The sequence below is a fragment of the Opisthorchis viverrini genome, assembly GCF_000715545.1.
Source record: "Opisthorchis viverrini unplaced genomic scaffold opera_v5_410, whole genome shotgun sequence".
In the NCBI taxonomy this organism is placed as follows: domain Eukaryota; kingdom Metazoa; phylum Platyhelminthes; class Trematoda; order Opisthorchiida; family Opisthorchiidae; genus Opisthorchis; species Opisthorchis viverrini.
In genome coordinates, this window is record NW_008752068.1 from 81,871 (window position 1) to 90,618 (window position 8,748).

Sequence of the window (8,748 nt, forward strand, 5' to 3'; positions counted from 1 at the left end):
GCTGATTAACCTTGACCAGTCACTCATTTCGGGCTTAAGATGGGTGTTTTCCAATTTCATCAATCAGGCCTTTTGCCCTTTGCATCTCCACTACTGGTAGCTGATTTTGGTGTACTAATATGCCAAGCATACGCGATACGACGGATTGTGCCAAAACCCATATAATCTCACCGCAACAGGCGGTCTTTATTCCAACTCCGTCCAATGAAACATACGAACGCATTGCGGCGTGAATTTACAATTATCTAACACAAAACTGAGATGCGATGAGACACCATCAGTCACCTTCAATTTAGTTCTGTTACCATCGTATCTGTTACTTTACTCTTTAGAAAGAATATCATGGCTTGCTTATCCAGTGGTCTTCCGATAGGTTTCATTTCGCCCAGACGACGCAGGCAATCGGAACATGACCAATTTGCTCCATTGACAGACTAAATATGCAAGTCATTCGTCATGTTTGTGTCACGGGGAAGAAAACAGCGGTCCATCATCTGTCGGTTCGGATGTGTTTGTTCCTGATGACCAATCTAGTACGCTTTTAGTTCTGTTTTGGGCCAAGCTGGTGGCTGTAACATGGCACGTCATGTATTCCTTTGGTTAAGCTTCCACTGTGCTCACTAGCCACATGACGCGCGCATGTTTGATGTAAAATCAGAAAGCTGAAAATATTGGAAAATACTTGACTGTTCTCAAGTGGCCAGGGTTCTAGACAGAGTTATACACCAGGAAGCCACTTCGGCCTTCATATTCTCATTATTGTTGTAACATCGCCCGAACCAGCAAAATGACTTCACAGCAAGTTTCCTCTTAACAGACAGGCCATATAGAATCCAACTTTCTTCCGTCCCAATGGATTAGCTGGTGTGCCTAGATTAGCCGTCTATCACTCTCTTGAGCAACGTGCCACACTCAGTTAGCTTAACGAACTTTGATGCACCCCAATTGTAATGGGTGTCCTGAACCGCCTTGGTAGCCATCCTGCTGAATGCATTATTGATGCCCTAACCGTCAAAATCAGCCTTCAACTACACTTGGAATCTAATCAAAATTGCATCAGGCGGGTGTATCCCGGGTGCATTTGGCAGAACGAAGTTGATCTATGCATATTCACATGATGCATATAGTCTGTATTCTACGCCGTGGTCCTCTACTTAACTACACTGCATGTATCAGGCTAGGAACGCAACATGGAAAAACTTGCAAGAGGCGCATGGCTATATCTGTGGGATTGGTTGAGATTATTTGGAGGTAAGACAAAAATGATGACGCCGACTATCTTCGGAGTAGTTATACTCCTGACAGCATGACATACCGAGCAAAGATCAGTCGACCAAGGACGGATTGAGAACTTCAGTGTGAAGAATGGATCAATAACACAAAGAGACAAAAAGGAGGGTCGGTATGCTACACGAACTTCACTTTCGGCCCAGGACACAACAAGACTTTTCTGTTGTTCTTGGACATCAAAGGTGTCTTCAAGATAGCATATTGGAAGCAATTTTATTTCAGAGCTTGATCCAATGCGATGCCCATAGTGTCTTACAAATATACCATTTGTGGGCTTTGCGGGATATGTATTGTTCATATTCGCGTCACTCTCGATTAAACAGTCATCCCGCTGTCCTGACGTAATGGAAAAAGGGACTAGTATTTCTCGGGGTAATGTAAGCCAAAGTCTACGAATGCACAAATGTTATTTCTGCACAGGTTGGATTTAGGTAAGCCCTGGGATAACGTCTAACGGCTATTCGATCTGTGCACAAATCGCGGCAGCTAATACGCACAAGAATTGCCAGCTAATTTTTTAATGATGGTACAAAGCAGAAAGTAAAATGAACATGTATTGATGAAGTGAAGGTTATCATGATCACTGTTTTGGAGGAAAATATTCAATTCTCGGTGCATTAAGGAATACCCGATGAGATGCAGCAAGTCTTTTTTGGAGAGAATATCTACTGGTCTGGTGCAAAAACCCCTTCTGACACATTCGATTCGCGCTGAAGGGGCGGAGGACAACTGGAGAGGCCACTATTGATTTCGCATTTCTTGAAGCTTCCTAGGTAGGTATAGTCCCAGAAGTGAACTTCATCTATCAGTCAAATTAGTAAGTTTTTATAGTAGACACACAGGATACCCGTATTTGATGTTTCACTTTTCTACTGATTTGTGCTCCAACTCACTTACTAGGCTCACCAGAATGGAACAAGTTTACAACTGTAGTCAGTACTGTCCGACAATTGGTGGGAAACTGAACTTATCTATGATTCCAGTTATTTTTTGGCAGAATGCTGTCTACAAAACAGCACAGTTAGTGTGTCACAGAAAAACTCAATATCTAAACTGCGTTTTTTCAATAGATTAGACTCATCACAGCCTCTGGAGTTGCTATCACGTTTGCCTGTGTGAAAAACAAGCCATATTCAAAACAAACTACTAATCAAACCATCCATAACGTACACAACCTTACAGGTTGGTGTTTGGTCAAGCGTCGTCTTGTGCACTTTGTTCTTTTTGAAGAGAGATTCCCGATTGAAACATGAGCAAAAATCGCTTTTGACTCCAGCCCTATCGGATGACGGACTGTCCAACCTCATCAAGTTAGTTTCCTAAATGAATCTTCATTGTTTCGGAAACTATAGTGGAAAAGTAGTTAGTTAGTGGGTCCGGACTGCTTCGAACTATTTTACCGTCGATACCCTGTAGGATTTCAAGAAAATTACTGTACTACCCGGTATATGACTTTATTTGTGCATGTATTACTAGTGGAAGCGTGCTTGTTTGTATAGATTTAAAAATTGGGTCAGGTTGGAAAGCATTTAGAAGGTGGTGAAAAGGTAACGCATTTTTCACACCTAATTACGATGTTCATTTGTCTAACTTGAATAGTGTGACGATAAGTGAACTTATGCTCAGTGCTTGCAGTGTGGAATGAATGCTCAAGTGAAATTTTTTATGCTGTCAACAGATATGTAGCTCCTGAAATTACCTTTCAGGCCTAAATCTCGCTGCTATTTTTCGTGTAATACATAGCAATTTACACACAAGTAGCATCGCTGTACACTGTCTACTCTCCTTATCTAGTTGGGATGGGGATGACCAGTCACCATTGTGTCTTAACCCGTATCTGTAAGTCATCAACTTTCAAGACCTGTCCGTTTTTTTAACATCACCGTTTTTTCCTCTTGATTTTTGTCCACCACTTTCAATACAAGTGGCGTTTTGTTTGGTCAGATCAGGAGGATTGTCCTTAAAGTATTCTCTTGCCGAACTCCATGTGGCAAAATATTGCTCCATTGAAAATTCACACAAGAAATACTGTTCGGACATGATAGAAGCCCGTGAATTGTACAGCGATTGAGACACGGAATATTCCATCGTAATGCGGCCTGTGAACCACTTCTTAGTATCAGACGCGGTCAGAATGTATTGAGCTTAGGCGATTCTAAACTCATTCATTGCTGGAGGTCGTTCGGGATCGCAGCAACCTTCCCCTGAATCAACTGGTTCAGAATGAAAACATTTAAATCCCCACCCGAGTTTCTGGGGTGCAGCAGTAAATTAGCTTGTTTTTACTGTCTTCATTAATGCGTTCAGTAAAGCTGTTTTTCCATACACTCATGGATGCACCGTTGTGTGAAACGAACGGAACAATTTTCCCGTAATTCTTGGCGTGCCCGTGAGCATGTTGTTGCGATCAAGGTCAGCCATAATGGTGGTCATCAGGCACTGACAACAAACAGGTTCGTTCGTGATGGCGTCACGTGGTTTTGTATTACTATACTCTTCCTGACCGTCAACAATTCCGGAGAGATATACTGGACTAAACCGCCAAGCCTGTTTTAATGGGCAGACACCATACAGGTTATCAGAACGAAAATTGTGACCTAGCAGGTCTTAATTGGAATTTGCTACCTTCAAAAGTTTAAGAATTTACACGGTACCCCTAGTGTGGAGGTGAATTGCTGCTCAAACTAATCGTCTTTTGTTAAAACTGAACATTAGCAACCAAATGTTGTTAGATGTAAGTCGGCCACAGGCGTTTTACTTACATCAAGCAAGTCGGTCAACCTCCACCTCTCCCGTGGAATGTCACGTCCCGTCGGTGTCAACAGAGCGTAAGTAAACATAGTACCACTGAACCCCAAGTAGTCACGTATAGGCAACGTATAGTTTTGAACATTACTTTCTGAGTGTACACACCATGCGTAAAGTCCGCCGACAAGATTAATGAGCCCACCGTGGAGAACTCCGTTGAGGTTGACGTTAATCTGATAGGTAGGTGGCAAGATAACTAACAGCGTTCACATTGGAATTTGACAAGCTTTTTAAAAGTTCCCAAGACTAGTCACGCCTTGCTGAACCTAGAAAAAACGGATAAGCGTGCGAAACTAACCTGAGCCAGTGTTTTGGTTGAGAAATGGTTTGCCCTCATTTCAGCCTTACCTCTGAACCAATAAACATCACCTCAATACAGCACTAGAGAGCCAAGAGTTGAAACTGAAGTCTCACACAAAACTTCTGCTCATGTCAGCAAGTTATCCACTAAAAAGGTCCTATTTAAGGAAAAACCCAAATCAAATATTGAATGGGCCATTTGTTTGCATATTTATTTATTTATTTCTATTTAACGTAGCTGCATCAGCCAATAATAACTAATTTTTGAAAAGTTGCCTACTGCAATTGGAACGTCAGATTGCACCAAATTGTTCCATACGCTGTATTTTGACTTTAAAAATTCCATAATATTCAATCTTAGCCATATATCTCATTATTTATCTCTATTTAAACTAGTTACTGTGTATTGACCAGGAGATTCTGAATTAATGTTCTGGCTGAAGTTGTGGTAATAATCGAGCTACAAATACAGTTGTTCCACTCCTTGAATTGATCGCCCCCCAAAAATATCCCTCTTGGTCGACTTCTTGAAGCCAGCGTAGTTCATTAGTAAACTGGAGAGAAATGGTCCACTAGCTGCTTTTAAAGAACACTTTGGTCAAAATAAATATTCTAGAAATCCTTATCTTTATTTTGTCAGGCACCCGGAATTGTGTTACTCCACAGAAGATCGTTCGTTCCATGGAACACGAATAAATGTTGATAAATGCAAACAAAATATAGCCTGATACAGTTTTGTGGTCCTCACACATTCGGTATCCTGTTCTTTCCGAATACAAGAAAAGTTAGCCGGGCTTCTTCTGTCGTTTCACTTTGATCGGATTTAAAACTCCCAAACCGACACGATTAATTCAGTGTTGAGAAGTCACTCGAACTAAGTCCTGTAGGCCTTAGGCGCCGGTAGCCAGGCGACCACCGCCGGTCGACCACCGAGGCCTAAGCTATACGAATTCATGAGTAGTGACTTGTTACCATCTGAGAAGAGTGTGGTCAGAAGAGTGCGTTATTTCTTCGACTTGCCGGGTTACTGAGTTCGGTTGGTATTTGGTGCCAAACAAGTATACCGATTCTCGCATAAAAGACGCCTAGAAAAATCATCAACATAATGAACGACAGGTCCAGCTGGGTTCCAGATGAGTCACCCTTCCAAACCAAATTAATATGTGAATGAGTATATTTCGCCAGTTGAGATGAGCTTTTACTGGGAACATAGGCACTCCATCCCCTGCACTGAACCGGCGAATTAAAGAACTCATCCCTGTAGTTTTTCAGCCGGGACAGACAAATGACTTTTTGCTCGGAGGGATTGCCACCGTCGCAAACTACTTACAGCCACGGAAAAGGCCTTCATCGCTCGTATCAATGAAGAGTCAATAGGCATAAATTTAGTAGGGTTTGCCTTTAGTCCGCTTATTCCAACATGCTGTTCTTAAACCCGTCTTTTGTGTTCCAAACTGATAATTTTGCAGCACAACAACATAGTGCCTCCAAACTGTGGACAGTCACCCACGGCTTCTGAAGACGCTTTTCGAGAGAAAAACGAATGATGTTGTTTACCTTTCATTTCCACTGACCTACCACTCTGGAGCGAAGCTATATCACTTTATAGCGAAGGGTCACATAAAGTTTCTTTGGTGGCATTTGGATAACAGCAGAAGGAATATATTTCCAAACTGCACTGGCGTGCCCAAATTTCCATCCGTACAGTGCTTACACCAAATCCAGTTGGAAACTATCGAAAACTTTCTTCATGTATCGCATTACAGATAGAATTACAATTCAGCATTATAATACAATATTCACTGTGTAAAGACGTAAGAGAAAATGGGAAAACAATATTCTCTAAATAATGGATAATAATGTCCATTGGTGGTCGTCATCATCGTCATCACCGTCATCGACAGCATGACGTCAGCGTTTGACAGGGATGCTTCGCTGCCGAGCGACATGAATAGTTGAGTGCGCTCAACGGTGAATGAGATATGATGGTCACATCCGGTTCTGCGTCAATATAACGTCACAGACGTTCAATTTAACCATTAGGTACTCTGTGAATCCTGTGCTCTGGGTCACGTGGTTTCAGCTGCCGTTGAAAAGGATGATTTTTGGAGTTTGTCGTTCCTTTGGGCTCATTTTTGCTCGGTGTCACTTCTCACGGCCTATTATAGCTCTGTCTCACAGGTACGACTATTGAACAGACTTTTTTAATGTCAGTGGTCACCGCATTGTCAACTTGGTGGTATCGGTCCGTTGCATACGAACAACAAAATTGCGGACCCCTGTGGGAGTGTATTATGTTAGCATTGAACACTGCTGAGTAAGTTCAGTGCCTTAACAACTTTGCCTTGCACAAGATGTGGAATCATCCTCGGTCAAATCTCAAGGTTTCATGTTCAGTTAAAATTAAATCCTTGTTCAAAGCTTCCTCTGTACTTTGGTATCTTCAAAATGGTGGGGAAAAAAACCGAGCCCAAACAAATGGAGTAATCTGAGGTAAGTTCTTCCAGAGTGAACATCTCTTACTTGATGTTTGAGATCCTGACAGCTGTCAAAAGCTATGCCTGGAAGGATCTTTTGAGAAATATTGGGGGCATACATTCAATAAAGATTAGTGATGTTCACTAACTGGCCAACCGATTTTCTTGGAGGACGCAGTTACCCTAGTTCCCGCTTTCATTTGAGCAGAGCTTGAACAAGATCAAGTGGACCAGAGGAGTATAGACTTTGAAAATTTCTATGCCAAACTTAGGAGGTTTGGTACAGGTTTTCCGACCACGAAACCAATGGACAGTCACTTGAAACTGTCGGTTTTGACACCTTTTCTGACACGTTGAGAATGGAAGCCCAAATCGAAATTGTGAGTGTCGCTATTGAGGTTGATGTTTCAGTGGTGCAATGACATTCCTAGCTTGGGACCGGACCATTGCAGAGCCCGTCGCAACATGCACAAAGCTGTTACCTAGTCAGTCTGAGTGTAGTTTCTACATAACCCAGATGACATATATTTCGGAACCGTTTTATTTAATCCTGAAAGTTCCATAGTTCTAAGGCACCCGAAATTATCGATTTGGCTTAAAGCATACAAACAGCAATATCGATCAGGTGAACGCTTCGGAAATTTCCACCTGTTTTTGGCTTTCACACTTCCTTTGAACTCAACTTCTTTTCGAAATTTCAAAACGCTGGTACCCTGGCAACCAGCGGCATGCATGCCTAAGGCGAAACGACCCGCAGGTGAACATCTGGTGCACTAAACTTTCATCAACTGTCGAGGGAGTAAGCTACCCTCAGTGTCCAGGAAACCGTGTAGCACATTCGCATAATTATTGAACGAACATAGCTTTGAATACGTCGTGGGATTAGGTACATTTATGCGTACAAATGTTCCCGAAAGTTCACAAATTTTTGTGCAAACATACAGGAACAAACCAACACATGGCCCTAAATACAAACAAGGCCTGTGTGTAAGATTAGCTCCGCTAAACGCTTTGCACCGACTTGGACAAGCTAGCGGAGGTGTCACATACAAAACCGTGAAAGAAGGAAAAACACTTTGATGCCAGCCCAAAACGAGCCGACAAACTAAGCGTTGATACGACCACCACAAATGGTTTCTTGTGTGTATGTAAATATTTAGCCGCGTCTTTTGCATGTGTTTGTGTGTGTAAAAAAATCACAGCATGAAAGCTGGAAGACGGGATAATTTCACGGTCGGGAATCTGTGAAAGAATACCACATGCTCTCGACCGCGGAACACACACGAACACCTACACAGGTGAACTATGACGGTCTGATCCAATTTAGCGCACAGCTGTTTGCAGCCAGTCAAGTTTTGGTCTGAGTTTGTGGCGGTGGGGGTAGGCAGCTGCGCTGAATAACTTATCGCCTTGAATTTATACACATACTGTGTAAGCTTACGGGCATGCCGTTTGGACCGAAGCGACGTTGATAACGAGTTTGGCACGTCAAGAAACGTATCTCCGCTAGCGCCATCAGGCGGCGTGATTCGAGACAAGAAATCGTTCAGATGCAACATCAAAAGGCTGGGAAAGCAGGCCAACCGGGTCGCAATAGCTACACGCATGTTGACAATAAAAAATGAACTAATTGTTCTGGGGATTTTACAGCAATTTGTACCCCAAAGAGCTGTTAAACAAGGCTTAGACAAAATGGTTACGCTATAATGGGATTTTTACTCTACCGATACACCTAGTAAGAAGTGATAAAGAACATTACAGTGATATTTCCATAACTCCTCCCGAATTAATTTTGCTCTCGTGTAGGGAATAACTGATCTGTTAATCAGTACATTCTCAATCAATCTACAACTGTTCATAGAAGTCTACCGAG